The sequence below is a fragment of the Carassius gibelio genome, chromosome A3 (assembly GCF_023724105.1).
Source record: "Carassius gibelio isolate Cgi1373 ecotype wild population from Czech Republic chromosome A3, carGib1.2-hapl.c, whole genome shotgun sequence".
NCBI lineage: Eukaryota > Metazoa > Chordata > Actinopteri > Cypriniformes > Cyprinidae > Carassius > Carassius gibelio.
In genome coordinates, this window is record NC_068373.1 from 646,570 (window position 1) to 673,408 (window position 26,839).

Genomic DNA, 26,839 nt, shown 5'->3' on the forward strand with positions numbered 1-26,839 from the left:
AGAGGTAATGCCAACCATAATTAAAACAAATCAAGTGTATGGAGTTAACCCCTTACTAGTAACCCCCCTTTTTGGCATGGAGACCGAAATTACATACCCAAAATAAAAAGGTTTCTGCTCATGATTCTTTCTGACTAGATACATAATCAACCTTTGTTCACAAAGCTGACACTTTAAAGTTTACTGTTCAGGAATCAGAATCACTCAGACTGTTATGATAATAGAGATATATAAGCTCAAACATAAAAACAAAAATAAAAATATTAAAAACATATGTTTTAAATGTATTTAAAAAAATGTTGATGTAGGAAATGAGTTTGAAAACACAGTGTAGCTAAGGCCACAAGTCTTCCAAGACTTCATAAAAAATTTCATAATCGAATCTGTAAAACTGTGAATTTTATGAAATATTTTCTAAGGCCATGTCATGTGTGTTTTTAGAGAAGGCTAATCAGATTGATTTATGGCCCTTGTCATCTCTGTAAGATCTCACATGTAAACATGTGTATGTTTCACTGTTGAAAACTGCCCGAATCATGATTGTATTGTTCTCACCAAACGGTTCTTTCACACCTCCGCCAAGTATGACACATTATCCGCATTATTCTTTTATCATTATTCTTTTGTTTTTATTCCACCTTTATTAGCCTTGATTGTGGTTTTTCAGGCTTTACAAAGCAACAAAGCAGCGATCTCACTTCAGTCTCTCTTTGCATTTAGCCCTTATTTATCAAAAGTCTTACTATAAAAATACAACAAAACATTTTCTTACGACCTTACGTGAATTATTGAGACAAAAATGCATTATGAAGAAGAAAAGCACCTGCTATTAGTAGCATTGGTGCTAACGTTAGCATCAAGCTACATCTGACAATTTATGAAATTATTAGTACACTTTTACTCAAAACTCACTTTAAACCCCGATCGAGTGTTTATAATAACTTCCTTTAGCGATCAGGGGTGGAATTTGGTCGTTTACTGTTGTAAAAATATGTTATTTGTAGCCTTTTTCATCGCTGCACAAGTTAGCATTTCCGATGTACATTTTCGATTTTTTTTTATAAAAACGCCCCAGATCTCAAGAAATTCTCATACCAAGCTTTACTATCGTAATCGCGGGTTTATTATTCGGATATTTTGTGTGTACAGAGGTGTTTCAGTGTTGTTTTGGCCAGATAACTACCAGGAAGTGTGCAGGAAGCATGTGACACGATGGGGCGGTGTCCAGATATGAAACTCTAAGATTGACGTTTGAAAGACCCAATCAGAGTCTGAGTCACACACCGCACGAGCTGTGACTACTGCACGCACACACAGATCGCTGGGAGAGGCTGTTTATCATCTGATCGCGTAAATCCGTGGAAAATGAATAGAAATGACGATTCTGTCTGAAGAAATATGAAGTAAACATCAGTAAATATATCCATATATCTCCGCAGATATGCATCTTTGGTCTGTAAATCCTTATTGACGCTGTTCAGTGAGTCTATGTGAACACAAATAAACCGCTCTTGACGTGACTGAATATGAGTGAGTTGTGAATTTCTATTCAAAATGTGGCATAATACGGATTTATTATTTTGCACTCCTGACATAAATCACTAAATATCTGTCACTGCAACAATGTTTTATCAAAATATTGGTCAAATATCGAAGCTTGAGTCTTTAAACTTTCCATTGATGCACAGTTTGTCCAGATGAAGTAAGACAGTGATGTTTAATGTGCTGTGAAAGTGAAACAATAATAAACTGGGGCCGTCAGCGATGTTTGCACGCAAAGGGGTTAAAGGAAGAGATATAGCGGACACAACTTTAAGTATAATAGATAGGATAAGATATATGAAAGAAAAAAACAAAAAAGGATATGTTATTAGTTTGGATTTTGAAAAGGCTTTTGATAGAGTGGAGCATGAATATTTATTTGGAATTTTAAGAAAGTACGGGTTTGGGGAAAATTTTATCAAGTGGATTACAATTATATATAGGGGAGCAATAACAAGAATACAGTGTAATGGTTTTTTAACTGAATGTTTTAAAATTACTAGATCAATAAGACAAGGATGTCCATTATCAGCGCTTTTATATTCTTTAGTTGCAGAACCATTGGGATTAGCTATTAAAATAGATGAAGACATAAGAGGGATAAACATTGAAGGAAGTGGGGGAAATGAAAAAATATTTCAATATGCAGATGATACAACAATAATAGTTAAAGATATAGAGAGTGTTAATAAGGTAATGGAAGTAGTACAGATGTTTTGTAGGGGATCAGGAGGTAAGATAAATGAAGAAAAAACAACATATGTGAGATTTGGAGGAGTAAATGTTTTAACAGATTATTTTCATTTTAAAGAAACAAAAGAAATAAGGATTTTAGGTGTTCTAATGGGAAAAGAAGAAAGGAATGTTAAAGAAAAAATGTGGGAAGAAATAGTAGGAGGAATTGAAAGAAGGTTAAATTTTTGGAAACTGAGGACTTTAAGTTTAAAAGGGAAGGTTTTAATTTTAAATGTGTTAATGGTGTCAAAGTTGTGGTATGTTTTATATGTGACTTCTATGCCAATGTGGGTGGAGAAAAGGTTGAAAAAATGTTTTTTAGATTTTTTATGGAATAGTAAACCGTCAAGAATTGCATATAGTACGTTAATAGGAGAAGTAGGGAAAGGAGGGATGGGATTAATTGATGTAGAACAGAGAAAACATAGCTTAAGAATTAAAATAGTAAAAAAATATCTGGATGAGGGTCACAAAACAGCATGGAAAAGGACAATGGAGTATTTTTTAAACAAATGTGGGGATTTTAACATGGGGGATGGAATTTTATGGATGAAAACGAAGAATTGGATGACAGAAAGATTACCAGAGTTTTATAGAGAAATGTTTAGAGCCTGGGGAAAATTTTTAGACAAAGTAGAGTATGATCCACATGGGAGAGAAAACATTTTAAATCAACCTCTGTTTTTAAACAAAAACATTTTAAAACAAGACAAAGAAATTTTTTTAAAGAAATGGTTGGATGTGGGGATAACAAGAGTGAGAGATGTTTTATATGAATTTAAAGAAGGATTTTTACCGACACAATTTATTGTGGATGCAATGGAAGAGGCAAAAGAAGATTACAGTGAACAAGAAATAAAAAATAAATATGAAATCATTAAAAATGCAATACCTAAAGAGTGGATTAAAAGAATAGAAAGTATGGAAGGAGAACCAAAAAAGAAATGTATTAATGTGAAATTAGGGGAAAAACTGTATGATTTTAAGGAATGTACTGTGAAAATGATTTATTGTGCTTTTAGAGATGATGTTTTTAAAGAGCCGATTGTAAATGGATACTGGGTGCAGAAATTCAAAGATTTAAAAAAAGAGTGTATATGGAGAAACATGACAGGGAAATGTGTGGAAACAAAATTGGAATGTTTGGAGTATTTTATAAGGCATAAAGTGGTTTTTACTGATGTTATTTTAAATAAAATAGGAATGGAAGAAAATGCTCTGTGTAAAGTGTGCCAGGAAGAAGAAGAGGGGATTTTACATATGTTTTTACAGTGTAGAGAGCTGGAGGACTTTTTATGGAAATGTAAATGTTTAATTAAAGATGTGACTGAGGAGTGGGATGAAAATGTGATGGAATGGAACAGAGTTGTGATGTTTGGTTGGGAAAAAAAGTGTAAAAACAAAAGTTTCATCAATCTGTGTGTAATGCTAATGAAAAGTGCAATATGGGACAGAAGAACTGTGGCTAAAAAGGAAAAAATTGTGTTGGATGTTTGGAGTGTGTTTAAAAGAAAAACAGAATTATATATTGAAAGACTGTATGTGTACTTTAAAGGTGTAAATATGTTAGACTCTTTTTATGATGTTTTTACCCCAAAGGTTTGTTGTGTTTTAAATGATTTAATGTGGAAGTTGCCAGAAAGTGGAAGAGTTTTTTAAAGTATCTATGTAAAGGGAAGATGAGTAATGTAGAGATGTGGAAGTTGCCAGAAAATGGAAGAGTTTTTTAAATTATCTATGTAAAGGGAAGATGTGTAATGTAGAGATGTGTAAAGTCAATGTTATGTATTTTCTATTGATTGTGTTTAATCTATTGTATTTTATTGATTGAAATTTCTTAATAAAAAAAAAAAAAAAAAAAAAAAAAAAAAGGCTATGCCAGATCATGTCTGAGCTCGGAAGCTAAGCAGGTTTGGGCCTGGTTAGTAATTGGATGGGAGACCCCCTGGTAATACCAGTTGCTCTAAGATTTTTGTAAATTTTTCACAAATTATATAATAATCTTGAAAAAAAAAAGAGTCAATGCCCATTCTTTGAATCTTAGCAGTCATGGACCTGTTTAGTGTCTGGATGGGAGACCCCCTGGTAATACCAGTTGCTCTAAGATTTTTGTAAATTTATTACTAATTATATAATAATCTTAAAAAAAAGAGCCAATGCCCGATCTCTTAATCTTAGCAGGTATTGGCCTGGTTAGTGCTTGGATGGGAGACCGCCTCGGAATACCAGGTGCTGTAAGCTTTTGGATTTTCATTCCTACTTATATAATGTATGGGCGATTTGATTGGCTGATCTTTAAATAGTCTTCTCTTTGCAGTATCCTTCGCTTGCGACCGTAACAACCTGGCTATGCCTGATCTCGTCTGCTCTCGGAAGCTAAGCAGGTTTGGTCCTGTATAATGTACCGGCGATTAGATTGGCTGATCTTTAAATAGCTCTCTCTTTGCAGCAGTCTTCGCTTATGGCCATTCCACCCTGGCTATGCCAGATCATGTCTGAGCTCGGAAACTAAGCAGGTTTCGGCCTGGTTAGTAATTGGATGGCAGACCCCCTGGTAATACCAGTTGCTTTAAGATTTTTGGAAATTTTTCACAAATTATATAATAATCTTGCAAGAAAAAAAGAAAGGAGTCAATGCCCCATATCTGAATCTTAGCAGGTATGGGCCTGGTTAGTAATTGGATGGGAGACACCCTGGTAATACCAGTTGCTTTAAGATTTTTGGAAATTTTTCACAAATTATATAATAATCTTGAAAAAAAAAAAAAAGTCAATGCCCGATCTCTGAATAATAGCAGGTTTTGCCTGGTTAGTACTTGGATGGAAGACGGCCGGGAAATACCAGTTGCTGTAATATTTTTGGCAATTTTTACTAATTACATAATAATCTTGCAACAAAAAAAAAAAAAAGAGTAAATGCCCAATCTTTGAATCTTAGGAGGTATGGACCTGTTTAGTGCTTGGATGGGAGACCGCCTCAGAATACCAGTTGCTGTAATATTTTTGGAAATTTGTACTAATTATATAATTATCTTGAAACAAAAAGAGTCAATGCCCAATCTTTGAATCTTAGCAGCTATGGACCTGTTTAGTGTTTGGATGGGAGACCGCCTCGGAAAACCAGGTGCTCTAATATTATTGGAAATTCATTACTAATTATATAATAATCTTTAAAAAAAAAAAAAAAAAAAAAAAAAAAAGTCAATGCCCGATCTCTTAATCTTAGCAGGTATTGGCCTGGTTAGTGCTTGGATGGGAGACCGCCTGGGAATACCAGGTGCTTTAAGCTTTAGGGTTTTCTTTCCTACTTATATAATGTACCGGCGATTAGATTGGCTGATCTTTAAATATCTCTCTCTTTGCAGCAGTCTTCGCTTATGGCCATACCACCCTGGCTATGCCAGATCATGTCTGAGCTCTGAAGCTAAGCAGGTTTGGGCCTGGTTAGTAATTGGATGGGAGACCCCCTGGTAATACCAGTTGCTCTAAGATTTTTGTAAATTTTTCACAAATTATATAATAATCTTGAAAAAAAAAAGAGTCAATGCCCATTCTTTGAATCTTAGCAGTCATGGACCTGTTTAGTGTCTGGATGGGAGACCGCCTCGGAATACCAGGTGCTCTAATATTATTGGAAATTTATTACTAATTATATAATAATCTTAAAAAAAAAAAAAAAAAAAAAAAGAGTCAATGCCCGATCTCTTAATCTTAGCAGGTATTGGCCTGGTTAGTGCTTGGATGGGAGGCCGCCTGGGAATACCAGGTGCTTTAAGCTTTAGGGTTTTCTTTCCTACTTATATAATGTACCGGCGATTAGATTGACTGATCTTTAAATAGCTCTCTCTTTGCAGCAGTCTTCGCTTATGGCCATACCACCCTGGCTATGCCAGATCATGTCTGAGCTCGGAAGCTAAGCAGGTTTGGGCCTGGTTAGTAATTGGATGGGAGACCCCCTGGTAATACCAGTTGCTTTAAGATTTTTGTAAATTTTTCACAAATTATATAATAATCTTGAAAAAAAAAAGAGTGAATGCCCAATCTTTGAATCTTAGCAGTCATTGACCTGTGTAGTGTTTGGATGGGAGACCCCCTGGTAATACCAGGTGCTCTAATATTATTGGAAATTTATTACTAATTATATAATAATCTTAAAAAAAAAGAGCCAATGCCCGATCTCTTAATCTTAGCAGGTATTGGCCTGGTTAGTGCTTGGATGGGAGACCGCCTCGGAATACCAGGTGCTGTAAGCTTTTGGATTTTCATTCCTACTTATATAATGTATGGGCGATTTGATTGGCTGATCTTTAAATAGTCTTCTCTTTGCAGTATCCTTCGCTTGCGACCGTAACAACCTGGCTATGCCTGATCTCGTCTGCTCTCGGAAGCTAAGCAGGTTTGGTCCTGTATAATGTACCGGCGATTAGATTGGCTGATCTTTAAATAGCTCTCTCTTTGCAGCAGTCTTCGCTTATGGCCATTCCACCCTGGCTATGCCAGATCATGTCTGAGCTCGGAAACTAAGCAGGTTTCGGCCTGGTTAGTAATTGGATGGCAGACCCCCTGGTAATACCAGTTGCTTTAAGATTTTTGGAAATTTTTCACAAATTATATAATAATCTTGCAAGAAAAAAAGAAAGGAGTCAATGCCCCATATCTGAATCTTAGCAGGTATGGGCCTGGTTAGTAATTGGATGGGAGACACCCTGGTAATACCAGTTGCTTTAAGATTTTTGGAAATTTTTCACAAATTATATAATAATCTTGAAAAAAAAAAAAAAAAGTCAATGCCCGATCTCTGAATAATAGCAGGTTTTGCCTGGTTAGTACTTGGATGGAAGACGGCCGGGAAATACCAGTTGCTGTAATATTTTTGGCAATTTTTACTAATTACATAATAATCTTGCAAAAAAAAAAAAAAAAAAAAAGAGTAAATGCCCAATCTTTGAATCTTAGGAGGTATGGACCTGTTTAGTGCTTGGATGGGAGACCGCCTCGGAATACCAGTTGCTGTAATATTTTTGGAAATTTGTACTAATTATATAATTATCTTGAAACAAAAAGAGTCAATGCCCAATCTTTGAATCTTAGCAGCTATGGACCTGTTTAGTGTTTGGATGGGAGACCGCCTCGGAAAACCAGGTGCTCTAATATTATTGGAAATTTATTACTAATTATATAATAATCTTAAAAAAAAAAAAAAAAAAAAAAAAGAGTCAATGCCCGATCTCTTAATCTTAGCAGGTATTGGCCTGGTTAGTGCTTGGATGGGAGACCGCCTGGGAATACCAGGTGCTTTAAGCTTTAGGGTTTTCTTTCCTACTTATATAATGTACCGGCGATTAGATTGGCTGATCTTTAAATAGCTCTCTCTTTGCAGCAGTGTTCGCTTATGGCCATACCACCCTGGCTATGCCAGATCATGTCTGAGCTCGGAAGCTAAGCAGGTTTGGGCCTGGTTAGTAATTGGATGGGAGACCCCCTGGTAATACCAGTTGCTCTAAGATTTTTGTAAATTTTTCACAAATTATATAATAATCTTGAAAAAAAAAAGAGTGAATGCCCAATCTTTGAATCTTAGCAGTCATTGACCTGTGTAGTGTTTGGATGGGAGACCCCCTGGTAATACCAGGTGCTCTAATATTATTGGAAATTTATTACTAATTATATAATAATCTTAAAAAAAAAGAGCCAATGCCGATCTCTTAATCTTAGCAGGTATTGGCCTGGTTAGTGCTTGGATGGAGACCGCCTCGGAATACCATGTGCTGTAAGCTTTTGGATTTTCATTCCTACTTATATAATGTATGGGCGATTTGATTGGCTGATCTTTAAATAGTCTTCTCTTTGCAGTATCCTTCGCTTGCGACCGTAACAACCTGGCTATGCCTGATCTCGTCTGCTCTCGGAAGCTAAGCAGGTTTGGTCCTGTATAATGTACCGGCGATTAGATTGGCTGATCTTTAAATAGCTCTCTCTTTGCAGCAGTCTTCGCTTATGGCCATTCCACCCTGGCTATGCCAGATCATGTCTGAGCTCGGAAACTAAGCAGGTTTCGGCCTGGTTAGTAATTGGATGGCAGACCCCCTGGTAATACCAGTTGCTTTAAGATTTTTGGAAATTTTTCACAAATTATATAATAATCTTGCAAGAAAAAAAGAAAGGAGTCAATGCCCCATATCTGAATCTTAGCAGGTATGGGCCTGGTTAGTAATTGGATGGGAGACACCCTGGTAATACCAGTTGCTTTAAGATTTTTGGAAATTTTTCACCAATTATATAATAATCTTGAAAAAAAAAAAAAAAAGTCAATGCCCGATCTCTGAATAATAGCAGGTTTTGCCTGGTTAGTACTTGGATGGAAGACGGCCGGGAAATACCAGTTGCTGTAATATTTTTGGCAATTTTTACTAATTACATAATAATCTTGCAACAAAAAAAAAAAAAAAAAAAGAGTAAATGCCCAATCTTTGAATCTTAGGAGGTATGGACCTGTTTAGTGCTTGGATGGGAGACCGCCTCGGAATACCAGTTGCTGTAATATTTTTGGAAATTTGTACTAATTATATAATTATCTTGAAACAAAAAGAGTCAATGCCCAATCTTTGAATCTTAGCAGCTATGGACCTGTTTAGTGTTTGGATGGGAGACCGCCTCGGAAAACCAGGTGCTCTAATATTATTGGAAATTTATTACTAATTATATAATAATCTTTAAAAAAAAAAAAAAAAAAAAAAAAGAGTCAATGCCCGATCTCTTAATCTTAGCAGGTATTGGCCTGGTTAGTGCTTGGATGGGAGACCGCCTGGGAATACCAGGTGCTTTAAGCTTTAGGGTTTTCTTTCCTACTTATATTAGATTGGCTGATCTTTAAATAGCTCTCTCTTTGCAGCAGTCTTCGCTTATGGCCATACCACCCTGTCTATGCCAGATCATGTCTGAGCTCGGAAGCTAAGCAGGTTTGGGCCTGGTTAGTAATTGGATGGGAGACCCCCTGGTAATACCAGTTGCTTTAAGATTTTTGTAAATTTTTCACAAATTATATAATAATCTTGAAAAAAAAAAGAGTCAATGCCCATTCTTTGAATCTTAGCAGTCATGGACCTGTTTAGTGTCTGGATGGGAGACCGCCTCGGAATACCAGGTGCTCTAATATTATTGGAAATTTATTACTAATTATATAATAATCTTAAAAAAAAAAAAAAAAAAAAAAAGAGTCAATGCCCGATCTCTTAATCTTAGCAGGTATTGGCCTGGTTAGTGCTTGGATGGGAGACCGCCTGGGAATACCAGGTGCTTTAAGCTTTAGGGTTTTCTTTCCTACTTATATAATGTACCGGCGATTAGATTGACTGATCTTTAAATAGCTCTCTCTTTGCAGCAGTCTTCGCTTATGGCCATACCACCCTGGCTATGCCAGATCATGTCTGAGCTCGGAAGCTAAGCAGGTTTGGGCCTGGTTAGTAATTGGATGGGAGACCCCCTGGTAATACCAGTTGCTTTAAGATTTTTGTAAATTTTTCACAAATTATATAATAATCTTGAAAAAAAAAAGAGTGAATGCCCATTCTTTGAATCTTAGCAGTCATTGACCTGTGTAGTGTTTGGATGGGAGACCCCCTGGTAATACCAGGTGCTCTAATATTATTGGAAATTTATTACTAATTATATAATAATCTTAAAAAAAAGAGCCAATGCCCGATCTCTTAATCTTAGCAGGTATTGGCCTGGTTAGTGCTTGGATGGGAGACCGCCTCGGAATACCAGGTGCTGTAAGCTTTTGGATTTTCATTCCTACTTATATAATGTATGGGCGATTTGATTGGCTGATCTTTAAATAGTCTTCTCTTTGCAGTATCCTTCGCTTGCGACCGTAACAACCTGGCTATGCCTGATCTCGTCTGCTCTCGGAAGCTAAGCAGGTTTGGTCCTGTATAATGTACCGGCGATTAGATTGGCTGATCTTTAAATAGCTCTCTCTTTGCAGCAGTCTTCGCTTATGGCCATTCCACCCTGGCTATGCCAGATCATGTCTGAGCTCGGAAACTAAGCAGGTTTCGGCCTGGTTAGTAATTGGATGGCAGACCCCCTGGTAATACCAGTTGCTTTAAGATTTTGGGAAATTTTTCACAAATTATATAATAATCTTGCAAGAAAAAAAGAAAGGAGTCAATGCCCCATATCTGAATCTTAGCATGTATGGGCCTGGTTAGTAATTGGATGGGAGACACCCTGGTAATACCAGTTGCTTTAAGATTTTTGGAAATTTTTCACAAATTATATAATAATCTTGAAAAAAAAAAAAAAAGTCAATGCCCGATCTCTGAATAATAGCAGGTTTTGCCTGGTTAGTACTTGGATGGAAGACGGCCGGGAAATACCAGTTGCTGTAATATTTTTGGCAATTTTTACTAATTACATAATAATCTTGCAACAAAAAAAAAAAAAAGAGTAAATGCCCAATCTTTGAATCTTAGGAGGTATGGACCTGTTTAGTGCTTGGATGGGAGACCGCCTCAGAATACCAGTTGCTGTAATATTTTTGGAAATTTGTACTAATTATATAATTATCTTGAAACAAAAAGAGTCAATGCCCAATCTTTGAATCTTAGCAGCTATGGACCTGTTTAGTGTTTGGATGGGAGACCGCCTCGGAAAACCAGGTGCTCTAATATTATTGGAAATTCATTACTAATTATATAATAATCTTTAAAAAAAAAAAAAAAAAAAAAAAAAAGTCAATGCCCGATCTCTTAATCTTAGCAGGTATTGGCCTGGTTAGTGCTTGGATGGGAGACCGCCTGGGAATACCAGGTGCTTTAAGCTTTAGGGTTTTCTTTCCTACTTATATTAGATTGGCTGATCTTTAAATAGCTCTCTCTTTGCAGCAGTCTTCGCTTATGGCCATACCACCCTGTCTATGCCAGATCATGTCTGAGCTCGGAAGCTAAGCAGGTTTGGGCCTGGTTAGTAATTGGATGGGAGACCCCCTGGTAATACCAGTTGCTTTAAGATTTTTGTAAATTTTTCACAAATTATATAATAATCTTGAAAAAAAAAAGAGTCAATGCCCATTCTTTGAATCTTAGCAGTCATGGACCTGTTTAGTGTCTGGATGGGAGACCGCCTCGGAATACCAGGTGCTCTAATATTATTGGAAATTTATTACTAATTATATAATAATCTTAAAAAAAAAAAAAAAAAAAAAAAAGAGTCAATGCCCGATCTCTTAATCTTAGCAGGTATTGGCCTGGTTAGTGCTTGGATGGGAGACCGCCTGGGAATACCAGGTGCTTTAAGCTTTAGGGTTTTCTTTCCTACTTATATAATGTACCGGCGATTAGATTGACTGATCTTTAAATAGCTCTCTCTTTGCAGCAGTCTTCGCTTATGGCCATACCACCCTGGCTATGCCAGATCATGTCTGAGCTCGGAAGCTAAGCAGGTTTGGGCCTGGTTAGTAATTGGATGGGAGACCCCCTGGTAATACCAGTTGCTTTAAGATTTTTGTAAATTTTTCACAAATTATATAATAATCTTGAAAAAAAAAAGAGTGAATGCCCAATCTTTGAATCTTAGCAGTCATTGACCTGTGTAGTGTTTGGATGGGAGACCCCCTGGTAATACCAGGTGCTCTAATATTATTGGAAATTTATTACTAATTATATAATAATCTTAAAAAAAAGAGCCAATGCCCGATCTCTTAATCTTAGCAGGTATTGGCCTGGTTAGTGCTTGGATGGGAGACCGCCTCGGAATACCAGGTGCTGTAAGCTTTTGGATTTTCATTCCTACTTATATAATGTATGGGCGATTTGATTGGCTGATCTTTAAATAGAAAAAAAAAAGAGTCAATGCCCATTCTTTGAATCTTAGCAGTCATGGACCTGTTTAGTGTCTGGATGGGAGACCGCCTCGGAATACCAGGTGCTTTAAGCTTTAGGGTTTTCTTTCCTACTTATATAATGTACCGGCGATTAGATTGACTGATCTTTAAATAGCTCTCTCTTTGCAGCAGTCTTCGCTTATGGCCATACCACCCTGGCTATGCCAGATCATGTCTAAGCTCGGAAGCTAAGCAGGTTTGGGCCTGGTTAGTAATTGGATGGGAGACCCCCTGGTAATACCAGTTGCTTTAAGATTTTTGTAAATTTTTCACAAATTATATAATAATCTTGAAAAAAAAAAGAGTCAATGCCCATTCTTTGAATCTTAGCAGTCATGGACCTGTTTAGTGTCTGGATGGGAGACCGCCTCGGAATACCAGGTGCTTTAAGCTTTAGGGTTTTCTTTCCTACTTATATAATGTACCGGCGATTAGATAGGCTGATCTTTAAATAGCTCTCTCTTTGCAGCAGTCTTCGCTTATGGCCATACCACCCTGGCTATGCCAGATCATGTCTGAGCTCGGAAGCTAAGCAGGTTTGGGCCTGGTTAGTAATTGGATGGGAGACCCCCTGGTAATACCAGTTGCTCTAAGATTTTTGTAAATTTTTCACAAATTATATAATAATCTTGAAAAAAAAAAGAGTCAATGCCCATTCTTTGAATCTTAGCAGTCATGGACCTGTTTAGTGTCTGGATGGGAGACCGCCTCGGAATACCAGGTGCTCTAATATTATTGGAAATTTATTACTAATTATATAATAATCTTAAAAAAAAAGAGCCAATGCCCGATCTCTTAATCTTAGCAGGTATTGGCCTGGTTAGTGCTTGGATGGGAGACCGCCTCGGAATACCAGGTGCTGTAAGCTTTTGGATTTTCATTCCTACTTATATAATGTATGGGCGATTTGATTGGCTGATCTTTAAATAGTCTTCTCTTTGCAGTATCCTTCGCTTGCGACCGTAACAACCTGGCTATGCCTGATCTCGTCTGCTCTCGGAAGCTAAGCAGGTTTGGTCCTGTATAATGTACCGGCGATTAGATTGGCTGATCTTTAAATAGCTCTCTCTTTGCAGCAGTCTTCGCTTATGGCCATTCCACCCTGGCTATGCCAGATCATGTCTGAGCTCGGAAACTAAGCAGGTTTCGGCCTGGTTAGTAATTGGATGGCAGACCCCCTGGTAATACCAGTTGCTTTAAGATTTTTGGAAATTTTTCACAAATTATATAATAATCTTGAAAGAAAAAAAGAAAGGATTCAATGCCCCATATCTGAATCTTAGCAGGTATGGGCCTGGTTAGTAATTGGATGGGAGACACCCTGGTAATACCAGTTGCTTTAAGATTTTTGGAAATTTTTCACAAATTATATAATAATCTTGAAAAAAAAAAAAAGTCAATGCCCGATCTCTGAATAATAGCAGGTTTTGCCTGGTTAGTACTTGGATGGAAGACGGCCGGGAAATACCAGTTGCTGTAATATTTTTGGCAATTTTTACTAATTACATAATAATCTTGCAACAACAAAAAAAAAAAAGAGTAAATGCCCAATCTTTGAATCTTAGGAGGTATGGACCTGTTTAGTGCTTGGATGGGAGACCGCCTCAGAATACCAGTTGCTGTAATATTTTTGGAAATTTGTACTAATTATATAATTATCTTGAAACAAAAAGAGTCAATGCCCAATCTTTGAATCTTAGCAGCTATGGACCTGTTTAGTGTTTGGATGGGAGACCGCCTCGGAAAACCAGGTGCTCTAATATTATTGGAAATTCATTACTAATTATATAATAATCTTTAAAAAAAAAAAAAAAAAAAAAAAAAAAGTCAATGCCCGATCTCTTAATCTTAGCAGGTATTGGCCTGGTTAGTGCTTGGATGGGAGACCGCCTGGGAATACCAGGTGCTTTAAGCTTTAGGGTTTTCTTTCCTACTTATATAATGTACCGGCGATTAGATTGGCTGATCTTTAAATAGCTCTCTCTTTGCAGCAGTCTTCGCTTATGGCCATACCACCCTGGCTATGCCAGATCATGTCTGAGCTCGGAAGCTAAGCAGGTTTGGGCCTGGTTAGTAATTGGATGGGAGACCCCCTGGTAATACCAGTTGCTCTAAGATTTTTGTAAATTTTTCACAAATTATATAATAATCTTGAAAAAAAAAAGAGTGAATGCCCAATCTTTGAATCTTAGCAGTCATTGACCTGTGTAGTGTTTGGATGGGAGACCCCCTGGTAATACCAGGTGCTCTAATATTATTGGAAATTTATTACTAATTATATAATAATCTTAAAAAAAAGAGCCAATGCCCGATCTCTTAATCTTAGCAGGTATTGGCCTGGTTAGTGCTTGGATGGGAGACCGCCTCGGAATACCAGGTGCTGTAAGCTTTTGGATTTTCATTCCTACTTATATAATGTATGGGCGATTTGATTGGCTGATCTTTAAATAGTCTTCTCTTTGCAGTATCCTTCGCTTGCGACCGTAACAACCTGGCTATGCCTGATCTCGTCTGCTCTCGGAAGCTAAGCAGGTTTGGTCCTGTATAATGTACCGGCGATTAGATTGGCTGATCTTTAAATAGCTCTCTCTTTGCAGCAGTCTTCGCTTATGGCCATTCCACCCTGGCTATGCCAGATCATGTCTGAGCTCGGAAACTAAGCAGGTTTCGGCCTGGTTAGTAATTGGATGGCAGACCCCCTGGTAATACCAGTTGCTTTAAGATTTTTGGAAATTTTTCACAAATTATATAATAATCTTGCAAGAAAAAAAGAAAGGAGTCAATTAGAGTTGTTCCGATTCCGATACTAGTATCGGAAATATCTCCGATACCACAACAAATTCTGGCATCGGCATCGGCGAGTACATGAACCCATATACCGATCCGATACCATTTTCTTAAAAAAGACCTAGTTATGACCGCAAGCTTTGCCTAACCGCTGCACGGTTCTTCTTCGCTGCTCAAAATGCATTGAAAACACAGGAAGTTGTGCTGTGTTGCCACAAGCAACCCCTGTTTAGAGCAGCGAAGAAGAAATGAAAACGCGTTAGCAGCCCTTATCTATATATGACTGGATCACTCATCACATTCTAAACTGCCAAAAGACAGTGAAGCCGCTACTATATTATAGATCAGTGGTTAGCAGTATGTCTCTGTAGTACCGGTAGTTACAGACTCTCGAGTATATTCAGTACCGGCAACTGCGTTCAGTCGCTTCCGTGTAAGTCAAAACGCAGGGCTCCAGACAGTAGCCGAATATATACTAGTGTCTGTGAATATTAAACTGCAAAATACTATTTAAATATTACTCCCGCAAAATCTACATCTCTGTGGGTGACTGGCACAGATGCGCGAGAGCTCGCTGTTTTGTAGTCTCTGCTGTGTGTCATGAGGACACGAACGCATAAACCGTCACTTCATGAGAATTTACCGTTTCATTTGAGAATACTGTCATATCATAAACACAGACACTCAAAGATCTTCATGGCAGCCCATTAAAATAAATGTTTGGTTTACATGAGTAAATTGACAATATATAAAGCTACTGTTGTAGCCTACAGTAATAATAATACATCTCTATAATAATAATAATTATGCCTAGATGGTTGCTTGTTTTTTACTTGTTAGAGATTATCTGATTAATAGATCTTTTTTTATATTCCTAGACTTATTTGTTGCAGTTTTTTTATACAGTTATATTGTAAAACTTAAATACCTTTTTTAGTTTGCGGTGTTAGATTTTTGGCTGCATTTGAAGTTCTTTTTTGCATAAGAAAATAAATAATACTGTCAAATTCATGTTAGATAATAAAAATACTGTAATAAACACAGTAGTTCACCATGTATTTGTTCATGTTTTATTGAGGGATCTGTCTGAAGCACACCATAAAAAAATTCTAGCAATTTACACAGGGCTAGTAGTATATACAGCTGTATATACAGATATACACCCAGGTATCGGATCAGTACTCGGTATCGGCCGATACCCTGAGCCCAGGTATCGGAATCGGTATCGGGAAGAGAAAAAGGGTATCGGAACATCTCTAGAGTCAATGCCCCATATCTGAATCTTAGCAGGTATGGGCCTGGTTAGTAATTGGATGGGAGACACCCTGGTAATACCAGTTGCTTTAAGATTTTTGGAAATTTTTCACAAATTATATAATAATCTTAAAAAAAAAAAAAAAAAAGTCAATGCCCGATCTCTGAATAATAGCAGGTTTTGCCTGGTTAGTACTTGGATGGAAGACGGCCGGGAAATACCAGTTGCTGTAATATTTTTGGCAATTTTTACTAATTACATAATAATCTTGCAACAAAAAAAAAAAAAAAGAGTAAATGCCCAATCTTTGAATCTTAGGAGGTATGGACCTGTTTAGTGCTTGGATGGGAGACCGCCTCAGAATACCAGTTGCTGTAATATTTTTGGAAATTTGTACTAATTATATAATTATCTTGAAACAAAAAGAGTCAATGCCCAATCTTTGAATCTTAGCAGCTATGGACCTGTTTAGTGTTTGGATGGGAGACCGCCTCGGAAAACCAGGTGCTCTAATATTATTGGAAATTCATTACTAATTATATAATAATCTTTAAAAAAAAAAAAAAAAAAAAAATAAAAGTCAATGCCCGATCTCTTAATCTTAGCAGGTATTGGCCTGGTTAGTGCTTGGATGGGAGACCGCCTGGGAATACCAGGTGCTTTAAGCTTTAGGGTTTTCTTTCCTACTTATATAATGTACCGGCGATTAGATTGGCTGATCTTTAAATAGCTCTCTCTTTGCAGCAGTCTTCGCTTATGGCCATACCACCCTGGCTATGCCAGATCATGTCTGAGCTCGGAAGCTAAGCAGGTTTGGGCCTGGTTAGTAATTGGATGGGAGACCCCCTGGTAATACCAGTTGCTCTAAGATTTTTGTAAATTTTTCACAAATTATATAATAATCTTGAAAAAAAAAAGAGTCAATGCCCATTCTTTGAATCTTAGCAGTCATGGACCTGTTTAGTGTCTGGATGGGAGACCGCCTCGGAATACCAGGTGCTCTAATATTATTGGAAATTTATTACTAATTATATAATAATCTTAAAAAAAAAAAAAAAAAAAAAAAGAGTCAATGCCCGATCTCTTAATCTTAGCAGGTATTGGCCTGGTTAGTGCTTGGATGGGAGACCGCCTGGGAATACCAGGTGCTTTAAGCTTTAGGGTTTTCTTTCCTACTTATATAATGTACCGGCGATTAGATTGACTGATCTTTAAATAGCTCTCTCTTTGCAGCAGTCTTCGCTTATGGCCATACCACCCTGGCTATGCCAGATCATGTCTGAGCTCGGAAGCTAAGCAGGTTTGGGCCTGGTTAGTAATTGGATGGGAGACCCCCTGGTAATACCAGTTGCTTTAAGATTTTTGTAAATTTTTCACAAATTATATAATAATCTTGAAAAAAAAAAGAGTGAATGCCCAATCTTTGAATCTTAGCAGTCATTGACCTGTGTAGTGTTTGGATGGGAGACCCCCTGGTAATACCAGGTGCTCTAATATTATTGGAAATTTATTACTAATTATATAATAATCTTAAAAAAAAAGAGCCAATGCCCGATCTCTTAATCTTAGCAGGTATTGGCCTGGTTAGTGCTTGGATGGGAGACCGCCTCGGAATACCAGGTGCTGTAAGCTTTTGGATTTTCATTCCTACTTATATAATGTATGGGCGATTTGATTGGCTGATCTTTAAATAGTCTTCTCTTTGCAGTATCCTTCGCTTGCGACCGTAACAACCTGGCTATGCCTGATCTCGTCTGCTCTCGGAAGCTAAGCAGGTTTGGTCCTGTATAATGTACCGGCGATTAGATTGGCTGATCTTTAAATAGCTCTCTCTTTGCAGCAGTCTTCGCTTATGGCCATTCCACCCTGGCTATGCCAGATCATGTCTGAGCTCGGAAACTAAGCAGGTTTCGGCCTGGTTAGTAATTGGATGGCAGACCCCCTGGTAATACCAGTTGCTTTAAGATTTTTGGAAATTTTTCACAAATTATATAATAATCTTGCAAGAAAAAAAGAAAGGAGTCAATGCCCCATATCTGAATCTTAGCAGGTATGGGCCTGGTTAGTAATTGGATGGGAGACACCCTGGTAATACCAGTTGCTTTAAGATTTTTGGAAATTTTTCACAAATTATATAATAATCTTGAAAAAAAAAAAAAAAAAGTCAATGCCCGATCTCTGAATAATAGCAGGTTTTGCCTGGTTAGTACTTGGATGGAAGACGGCCGGGAAATACCAGTTGCTGTAATATTTTTGGCAATTTTTACTAATTACATAATAATCTTGCAACAAAAAAAAAAAAAAAGAGTAAATGCCCAATCTTTGAATCTTAGGAGGTATGGACCTGTTTAGTGCTTGGATGGGAGACCGCCTCAGAATACCAGTTGCTGTAATATTTTTGGAAATTTGTACTAATTATATAATTATCTTGAAACAAAAAGAGTCAATGCCCAATCTTTGAATCTTAGCAGCTATGGACCTGTTTAGTGTTTGGATGGGAGACCGCCTCGGAAAACCAGGTGCTCTAATATTATTGGAAATTCATTACTAATTATATAATAATCTTTAAAAAAAAAAAAAAAAAAAAAAAAAAAGTCAATGCCCGATCTCTTAATCTTAGCAGGTATTGGCCTGGTTAGTGCTTGGATGGGAGACCGCCTGGGAATACCAGGTGCTTTAAGCTTTAGGGTTTTCTTTCCTACTTATATAATGTACCGGCGATTAGATTGGCTGATCTTTAAATAGCTCTCTCTTTGCAGCAGTCTTCGCTTATGGCCATACCACCCTGGCTATGCCAGATCATGTCTGAGCTCGGAAGCTAAGCAGGTTTGGGCCTGGTTAGTAATTGGATGGGAGACCCCCTGGTAATACCAGTTGCTCTAAGATTTTTGTAAATTTTTCACAAATTATATAATAATCTTGAAAAAAAAAAGAGTCAATGCCCATTCTTTGAATCTTAGCAGTCATGGACCTGTTTAGTGTCTGGATGGGAGACCGCCTCGGAATACCAGGTGCTCTAATATTATTGGAAATTTATTACTAATTATATAATAATCTTAAAAAAAAAAAAAAAAAAAAAAAGAGTCAATGCCCGATCTCTTAATCTTAGCAGGTATTGGCCTGGTTAGTGCTTGGATGGGAGACCGCCTGGGAATACCAGGTGCTTTAAGCTTTAGGGTTTTCTTTCCTACTTATATAATGTACCGGCGATTAGATTGACTGATCTTTAAATAGCTCTCTCTTTGCAGCAGTCTTCGCTTATGGCCATACCACCCTGGCTATGCCAGATCATGTCTGAGCTCGGAAGCTAAGCAGGTTTGGGCCTGGTTAGTAATTGGATGGGAGACCCCCTGGTAATACCAGTTGCTTTAAGATTTTTGTAAATTTTTCACAAATTATATAATAATCTTGAAAAAAAAAAGAGTGAATGCCCAATCTTTGAATCTTAGCAGTCATTGACCTGTGTAGTGTTTGGATGGGAGACCCCCTGGTAATACCAGGTGCTCTAATATTATTGGAAATTTATTACTAATTATATAATAATCTTAAAAAAAAGAGCCAATGCCCGATCTCTTAATCTTAGCAGGTATTGGCCTGGTTAGTGCTTGGATGGGAGACCGCCTCGGAATACCAGGTGCTGTAAGCTTTTGGATTTTCATTCCTACTTATATAATGTATGGGCGATTTGATTGGCTGATCTTTAAATAGTCTTCTCTTTGCAGTATCCTTCGCTTGCGACCGTAACAACCTGGCTATGCCTGATCTCGTCTGCTCTCGGAAGCTAAGCAGGTTTGGTCCTGTATAATGTACCGGCGATTAGATTGGCTGATCTTTAAATAGCTCTCTCTTTGCAGCAGTCTTCGCTTATGGCCATTCCACCCTGGCTATGCCAGATCATGTCTGAGCTCGGAAACTAAGCAGGTTTCGGCCTGGTTAGTAATTGGATGGCAGACCCCCTGGTAATACCAGTTGCTTTAAGATTTTTGGAAATTTTTCACAAATTATATAATAATCTTGCAAGAAAAAAAGAAAGGAGTCAATGCCCCATATCTGAATCTTAGCAGGTATGGGCCTGGTTAGTAATTGGATGGGAGACACCCTGGTAATACCAGTTGCTTTAAGATTTTTGGAAATTTTTCACAAATTATATAATAATCTTGAAAAAAAAAAAAAAAAAGTCAATGCCCGATCTCTGAATAATAGCAGGTTTTGCCTGGTTAGTACTTGGATGGAAGACGGCCGGGAAATACCAGTTGCTGTAATATTTTTGGCAATTTTTACTAATTACATAATAATCTTGCAACAAAAAAAAAAAAAAAAAAAGAGTAAATGCCCAATCTTTGAATCTTAGGAGGTATGGACCTGTTTAGTGCATGGATGGGAGACCGCCTCGGAATACCAGTTGCTGTAATATTTTTGGAAATTTGTACTAATTATATAATTATCTTGAAACAAAAAGAGTCAATGCCCAATCTTTGAATCTTAGCAGCTATGGACCTGTTTAGTGTTTGGATGGGAGACCGCCTCGGAAAACCAGGTGCTCTAATATTATTGGAAATTTATTACTAATTATATAATAATCTTTAAAAAAAAAAAAAAAAAAAAAAAAAAAAGAGTCAATGCCCGATCTCTTAATCTTAGCAGGTATTGGCCTGGTTAGTGCTTGGATGGGAGACCGCCTGGGAATACCAGGTGCTTTAAGCTTTAGGGTTTTCTTTCCTACTTATATTAGATTGGCTGATCTTTAAATAGCTCTCTCTTTGCAGCAGTCTTCGCTTATGGCCATACCACCCTGTCTATGCCAGATCATGTCTGAGCTCGGAAGCTAAGCAGGTTTGGGCCTGGTTAGTAATTGGATGGGAGACCCCCTGGTAATACCAGTTGCTTTAAGATTTTTGTAAATTTTTCACAAATTATATAATAATCTTGAAAAAAAAAAGAGTCAATGCCCATTCTTTGAATCTTAGCAGTCATGGACCTGTTTAGTGTCTGGATGGGAGACCGCCTCGGAATACCAGGTGCTCTAATATTATTGGAAATTTATTACTAATTATATAATAATCTAAAAAAATAAAATAAAAAAAAAGAGTCAATGCCCGATCTCTTAATCTTAGCAGGTATTGGCCTGGTTAGTGCTTGGATGGGAGACCGCCTGGGAATACCAGGTGCTTTAAGCTTTAGGGTTTTCTTTCCTACTTATATAATGTACCGGCGATTAGATTGACTGATCTTTAAATAGCTCTCTCTTTGCTGCAGTCTTCGCTTATGGCCATACCACCCTGGCTATGCCAGATCATGTCTGAGCTCGGAAGCTAAGCAGGTTTGGGCCTGGTTAGTAATTGGATGGGAGACCCCCTGGTAATACCAGTTGCTTTAAGATTTTTGTAAATTTTTCACAAATTATATAATAATCTTGAAAAAAAAAAGAGTGAATGCCCATTCTTTGAATCTTAGCAATCATTGACCTGTGTAGTGTTTGGATGGGAGACCCCCTGTTAATACCAGGTGCTCTAATATTATTGGAAATTTATTACTAATTATATAATAATCTTAAAAAAAAAGAGCCAATGCCCGATCTCTTAATCTTAGCAGGTATTGGCCTGGTTAGTGCTTGGATGGGAGACCGCCTCGGAATACCAGGTGCTGTAAGCTTTTGGATTTTCATTCCTACTTATATAATGTATGGGCGATTTGATTGGCTGATCTTTAAATAGTCTTCTCTTTGCAGTATCCTTCGCTTGCGACCGTAACAACCTGGCTATGCCTGATCTCGTCTGCTCTCGGAAGCTAAGCAGGTTTGGTCCTGTATAATGTACCGGCGATTAGATTGGCTGATCTTTAAATAGCTCTCTCTTTGCAGCAGTCTTCGCTTATGGCCATTCCACCCTGGCTATGCCAGATCATGTCTGAGCTTGGAAACTAAGCAGGTTTCGGCCTGGTTAGTAATTGGATGGCAGACCCCCTGGTAATACCAGTTGCTTTAAGATTTTGGGAAATTTTTCACAAATTATATAATAATCTTGCAAGAAAAAAAGAAAGGAGTCAATGCCCCATATCTGAATCTTAGCAGGTATGGGCCTGGTTAGTAATTGGATGGGAGACACCCTGGTAATACCAGTTGCTTTAAGATTTTTGGAAATTTTTCACAAATTATATAATAATCTTGAAAAAAAAAAAAAAGTCAATGCCCGATCTCTGAATAATATCAGGTTTTGCCTGGTTAGTACTTGGATGGAAGACGGCCGGGAAATACCAGTTGCTGTAATATTTTTGGCAATTTTTACTAATTACATAATAATCTTGCAACAAAAAAAAAAAAGAGTAAATGCCCAATCTTTGAATCTTAGGAGGTATGGACCTGTTTAGTGCTTGGATGGGAGACCGCCTCGGAATACCAGTTGCTGTAATATTTTTGGAAATTTGTACTAATTATATAATTATCTTGAAACAAAAAGAGTCAATGCCCAATCTTTGAATCTTAGCAGCTATGGACCTGTTTAGTGTTTGGATGGGAGACCGCCTCGGAAAACCAGGTGCTCTAATATTATTGGAAATTCATTACTAATTATATAATAATCTTTAAAAAAAAAAAAAAAAAAAAAAAAAAGTCAATGCCCGATCTCTTAATCTTAGCAGGTATTGGCCTGGTTAGTGCTTGGATGGGAGACCGCCTGGGAATACCAGGTGCTTTAAGCTTTAGGGTTTTCTTTCCTACTTATATAATGTACCGGCGATTAGATTGGCTGATCTTTAAATAGCTCTCTCTTTGCAGCAGTCTTCGCTTATGGCCATACCACCCTGGCTATGCCAGATCATGTCTGAGCTCGGAAGCTAAGCAGGTTTGGGCCTGGTTAGTAATTGGATGGGAGACCCCCTGGTAATACCAGTTGCTCTAAGATTTTTGTAAATTTTTCACAAATTATATAATAATCTTGAAAAAAAAAAGAGTCAATGCCCATTCTTTGAATCTTAGCAGTCATGGACCTGTTTAGTGTCTGGATGGGAGACCGCCTCGGAATACCAGGTGCTCTAATATTATTGGAAATTTATTACTAATTATATAATAATCTTAAAAAAAAAAAAAAAAAAAAAAGAGTCAATGCCCGATCTCTTAATCTTAGCAGGTATTGGCCTGGTTAGTGCTTGGATGGGAGACCGCCTGGGAATACCAGGTGCTTTAAGCTTTAGGGTTTTCTTTCCTACTTATATAATGTACCGGCGATTAGATTGACTGATCTTTAAATAGCTCTCTCTTTGCAGCAGTCTTCGCTTATGGCCATACCACCCTGGCTATGCCAGATCATGTCTGAGCTCGGAAGCTAAGCAGGTTTGGGCCTGGTTAGTAATTGGATGGGAGACCCCCTGGTAATACCAGTTGCTTTAAGATTTTTGTAAATTTTTCACAAATTATATAATAATCTTGAAAAAAAAAAGAGTGAATGCCCAATCTTTGAATCTTAGCAGTCATTGACCTGTGTAGTGTTTGGATGGGAGACCCCCTGGTAATACCAGGTGCTCTAATATTATTGGAAATTTATTACTAATTATATAATAATCTTAAAAAAAAGAGCCAATGCCCGATCTCTTAATCTTAGCAGGTATTGGCCTGGTTAGTGCTTGGATGGGAGACCGCCTCGGAATACCAGGTGCTGTAAGCTTTTGGATTTTCATTCCTACTTATATAATGTATGGGCGATTTGATTGGCTGATCTTTAAATAGTCTTCTCTTTGCAGTATCCTTCGCTTGCGACCGTAACAACCTGGCTATGCCTGATCTCGTCTGCTCTCGGAAGCTAAGCAGGTTTGGTCCTGTATAATGTACCGGCGATTAGATTGGCTGATCTTTAAATAGCTCTCTCTTTGCAGCAGTCTTCGCTTATGGCCATTCCACCCTGGCTATGCCAGATCATGTCTGAGCTCGGAAACTAAGCAGGTTTCGGCCTGGTTAGTAATTGGATGGCAGACCCCCTGGTAATACCAGTTGCTTTAAGATTTTGGGAAATTTTTCACAAATTATATAATAATCTTGCAAGAAAAAAAGAAAGGAGTCAATGCCCCATATCTGAATCTTAGCAGGTATGGGCCTGGTTAGTAATTGGATGGGAGACCCCCTGGTAATACCAGTTGCTTTAAGATTTTTGGAAATTTTTCACAAATTATATAATAATCTTGCAAGAAAAAAAGAAAGGAGTCAATGCCCCATATCTGAATCTTAGCAGGTATGGGCCTGGTTAGTAATTGGATGGGAGACACCCTGGTAATACCAGTTGCTTTAAGATTTTTGGAAATTTTTCACAAATTATATAATAATCTTGAAAAAAAAAAAAAAAGTCAATGCCCGATCTCTGAATAATAGCAGGTTTTGCCTGGTTAGTACTTGGATGGAAGACGGCCGGGAAATACCAGTTGCTGTAATATTTTTGGCAATTTTTACTAATTACATAATAATCTTGCAACAAAAAAAAAAAAAAAAAAAGAGTAAATGCCCAATCTTTGAATCTTAGGAGGTATGGACCTGTTTAGTGCATGGATGGGAGACCGCCTCGGAATACCAGTTGCTTTAAGATTTTTGGAAATTTGTACTAATTATATAATTATCTTGAAACAAAAAGAGTCAATGCCCAATCTTTGAATCTTAGCAGCTATGGACCTGTTTAGTGTTTGGATGGGAGACCGCCTCGGAAAACCAGGTGCTCTAATATTATTGGAAATTTATTACTAATTATATAATAATCTTTAAAAAAAAAAAAAAAAAAAAAAAAAAGAGTCAATGCCCGATCTCTTAATCTTAGCAGGTATTGGCCTGGTTAGTGCTTGGATGGGAGACCGCCTGGGAATACCAGGTGCTTTAAGCTTTAGGGTTTTCTTTCCTACTTATATTAGATTGGCTGATCTTTAAATAGCTCTCTCTTTGCAGCAGTCTTCGCTTATGGCCATACCACCCTGTCTATGCCAGATCATGTCTGAGCTCGGAAGCTAAGCAGGTTTGGGCCTGGTTAGTAATTGGATGGGAGACCCCCTGGTAATACCAGTTGCTTTAAGATTTTTGTAAATTTTTCACAAATTATATAATAATCTTGAAAAAAAAAAGAGTCAATGCCCATTCTTTGAATCTTAGCAGTCATGGACCTGTTTAGTGTCTGGATGGGAGACCGCCTCGGAATACCAGGTGCTCTAATATTATTGGAAATTTATTACTAATTATATAATAATCTAAAAAAATAAAATAAAAAAAAAGAGTCAATGCCCGATCTCTTAATCTTAGCAGGTATTGGCCTGGTTAGTGCTTGGATGGGAGACCGCCTGGGAATACCAGGTGCTTTAAGCTTTAGGGTTTTCTTTCCTACTTATATAATGTACCGGCGATTAGATTGACTGATCTTTAAATAGCTCTCTCTTTGCAGCAGTCTTCGCTTATGGCCATTCCACCCTGGCTATGCCAGATCATGTCTGAGCTTGGAAACTAAGCAGGTTTCGGCCTGGTTAGTAATTGGATGGCAGACCCCCTGGTAATACCAGTTGCTTTAAGATTTTGGGAAATTTTTCACAAATTATATAATAATCTTGCAAGAAAAAAAGAAAGGAGTCAATGCCCCATATCTGAATCTTAGCAGGTATGGGCCTGGTTAGTAATTGGATGGGAGACACCCTGGTAATACCAGTTGCTTTAAGATTTTTGGAAATTTTTCACAAATTATATAATAATCTTGAAAAAAAAAAAAAAGTCAATGCCCGATCTCTGAATAATAGCAGGTTTTGCCTGGTTAGTACTTGGATGGAAGACGGCCGGGAAATACCAGTTGCTGTAATATTTTTGGCAATTTTTACTAATTACATAATAATCTTGCAACAAAAAAAAAAAAAGAGTAAATGCCCAATCTTTGAATCTTAGGAGGTATGGACCTGTTTAGTGCTTGGATGGGAGACCGCCTCGGAATACCAGTTGCTGTAATATTTTTGGAAATTTTCTACTAATTATATAATTATCTTGAAACAAAAAGAGTCAATGCCCAATCTTTGAATCTTAGCAGCTATGGACCTGTTTAGTGTTTGGATGGGAGACCGCCTCGGAAAACCAGGTGCTCTAATATTATTGGAAATTTATTACTAATTATATAATAATCTTAAAAAAAAAAAAAAAAAAAAAAAAGAGTCAATGCCCGATCTCTTAATCTTAGCAGGTATTGGCCTGGTTAGTGCTTGGATGGGAGACCGCCTGGGAATACCAGGTGCTTTAAGCTTTAGGGTTTTCTTTCCTACTTATATAATGTACCGGCGATTAGATTGACTGATCTTTAAATAGCTCTCTCTTTGCAGCAGTCTTCGCTTATGGCCATACCACCCTGGCTATGCCAGATCATGTCTGAGCTCGGAAGCTAAGCAGGTTTGGGCCTGGTTAGTAATTGGATGGGAGACCCCCTGGTAATACCAGTTGCTTTAAGATTTTTGTAAATTTTTCACAAATTATATAATAATCTTGAAAAAAAAAAGAGTGAATGCCCAATCTTTGAATCTTAGCAGTCATTGACCTGTGTAGTGTTTGGATGGGAGACCCCCTGGTAATACCAGGTGCTCTAATATTATTGGAAATTTATTACTAATTATATAATAATCTTAAAAAAAAGAGCCAATGC

The 26,839-nt window shown here is 37.5% G+C and overlaps 20 pseudogenes; all 20 read left to right on the plus strand.

The window, feature by feature from the left end:
• Nucleotides 1–5,650: 5,650 nt before the first annotated feature.
• On the plus strand, nt 5,651–5,769 carry LOC127960935 (uncharacterized; annotated as a pseudogene).
• A 370-nt stretch (nt 5,770–6,139) lies between these two features.
• Nucleotides 6,140–6,258, plus strand: LOC127965097 (uncharacterized; annotated as a pseudogene).
• A 1,407-nt stretch (nt 6,259–7,665) lies between these two features.
• Nucleotides 7,666–7,784, plus strand: LOC127958628 (uncharacterized; annotated as a pseudogene).
• A 1,393-nt stretch (nt 7,785–9,177) lies between these two features.
• Nucleotides 9,178–9,296, plus strand: LOC127960286 (uncharacterized; annotated as a pseudogene).
• Nucleotides 9,297–9,666: 370 nt separating this feature from the next.
• On the plus strand, nt 9,667–9,785 carry LOC127965107 (uncharacterized; annotated as a pseudogene).
• Nucleotides 9,786–11,173: 1,388 nt separating this feature from the next.
• On the plus strand, nt 11,174–11,292 carry LOC127960293 (uncharacterized; annotated as a pseudogene).
• Nucleotides 11,293–11,663: 371 nt separating this feature from the next.
• Nucleotides 11,664–11,782, plus strand: LOC127965112 (uncharacterized; annotated as a pseudogene).
• Nucleotides 11,783–12,300: 518 nt separating this feature from the next.
• On the plus strand, nt 12,301–12,419 carry LOC127963138 (uncharacterized; annotated as a pseudogene).
• Nucleotides 12,420–12,640: 221 nt separating this feature from the next.
• On the plus strand, nt 12,641–12,759 carry LOC127958635 (uncharacterized; annotated as a pseudogene).
• Nucleotides 12,760–14,162: 1,403 nt separating this feature from the next.
• Nucleotides 14,163–14,281, plus strand: LOC127958644 (uncharacterized; annotated as a pseudogene).
• A 2,676-nt stretch (nt 14,282–16,957) lies between these two features.
• On the plus strand, nt 16,958–17,076 carry LOC127958648 (uncharacterized; annotated as a pseudogene).
• Nucleotides 17,077–17,446: 370 nt separating this feature from the next.
• Nucleotides 17,447–17,565, plus strand: LOC127965114 (uncharacterized; annotated as a pseudogene).
• A 1,407-nt stretch (nt 17,566–18,972) lies between these two features.
• LOC127958655 (uncharacterized) lies at nt 18,973–19,091 on the plus strand (annotated as a pseudogene).
• A 370-nt stretch (nt 19,092–19,461) lies between these two features.
• On the plus strand, nt 19,462–19,580 carry LOC127965118 (uncharacterized; annotated as a pseudogene).
• A 1,399-nt stretch (nt 19,581–20,979) lies between these two features.
• Nucleotides 20,980–21,098, plus strand: LOC127960305 (uncharacterized; annotated as a pseudogene).
• A 368-nt stretch (nt 21,099–21,466) lies between these two features.
• Nucleotides 21,467–21,585, plus strand: LOC127965121 (uncharacterized; annotated as a pseudogene).
• Nucleotides 21,586–22,985: 1,400 nt separating this feature from the next.
• On the plus strand, nt 22,986–23,104 carry LOC127958660 (uncharacterized; annotated as a pseudogene).
• A 369-nt stretch (nt 23,105–23,473) lies between these two features.
• On the plus strand, nt 23,474–23,592 carry LOC127965125 (uncharacterized; annotated as a pseudogene).
• Nucleotides 23,593–25,130: 1,538 nt separating this feature from the next.
• On the plus strand, nt 25,131–25,249 carry LOC127960327 (uncharacterized; annotated as a pseudogene).
• A 1,281-nt stretch (nt 25,250–26,530) lies between these two features.
• LOC127965132 (uncharacterized) lies at nt 26,531–26,649 on the plus strand (annotated as a pseudogene).
• Nucleotides 26,650–26,839: the final 190 nt, after the last annotated feature.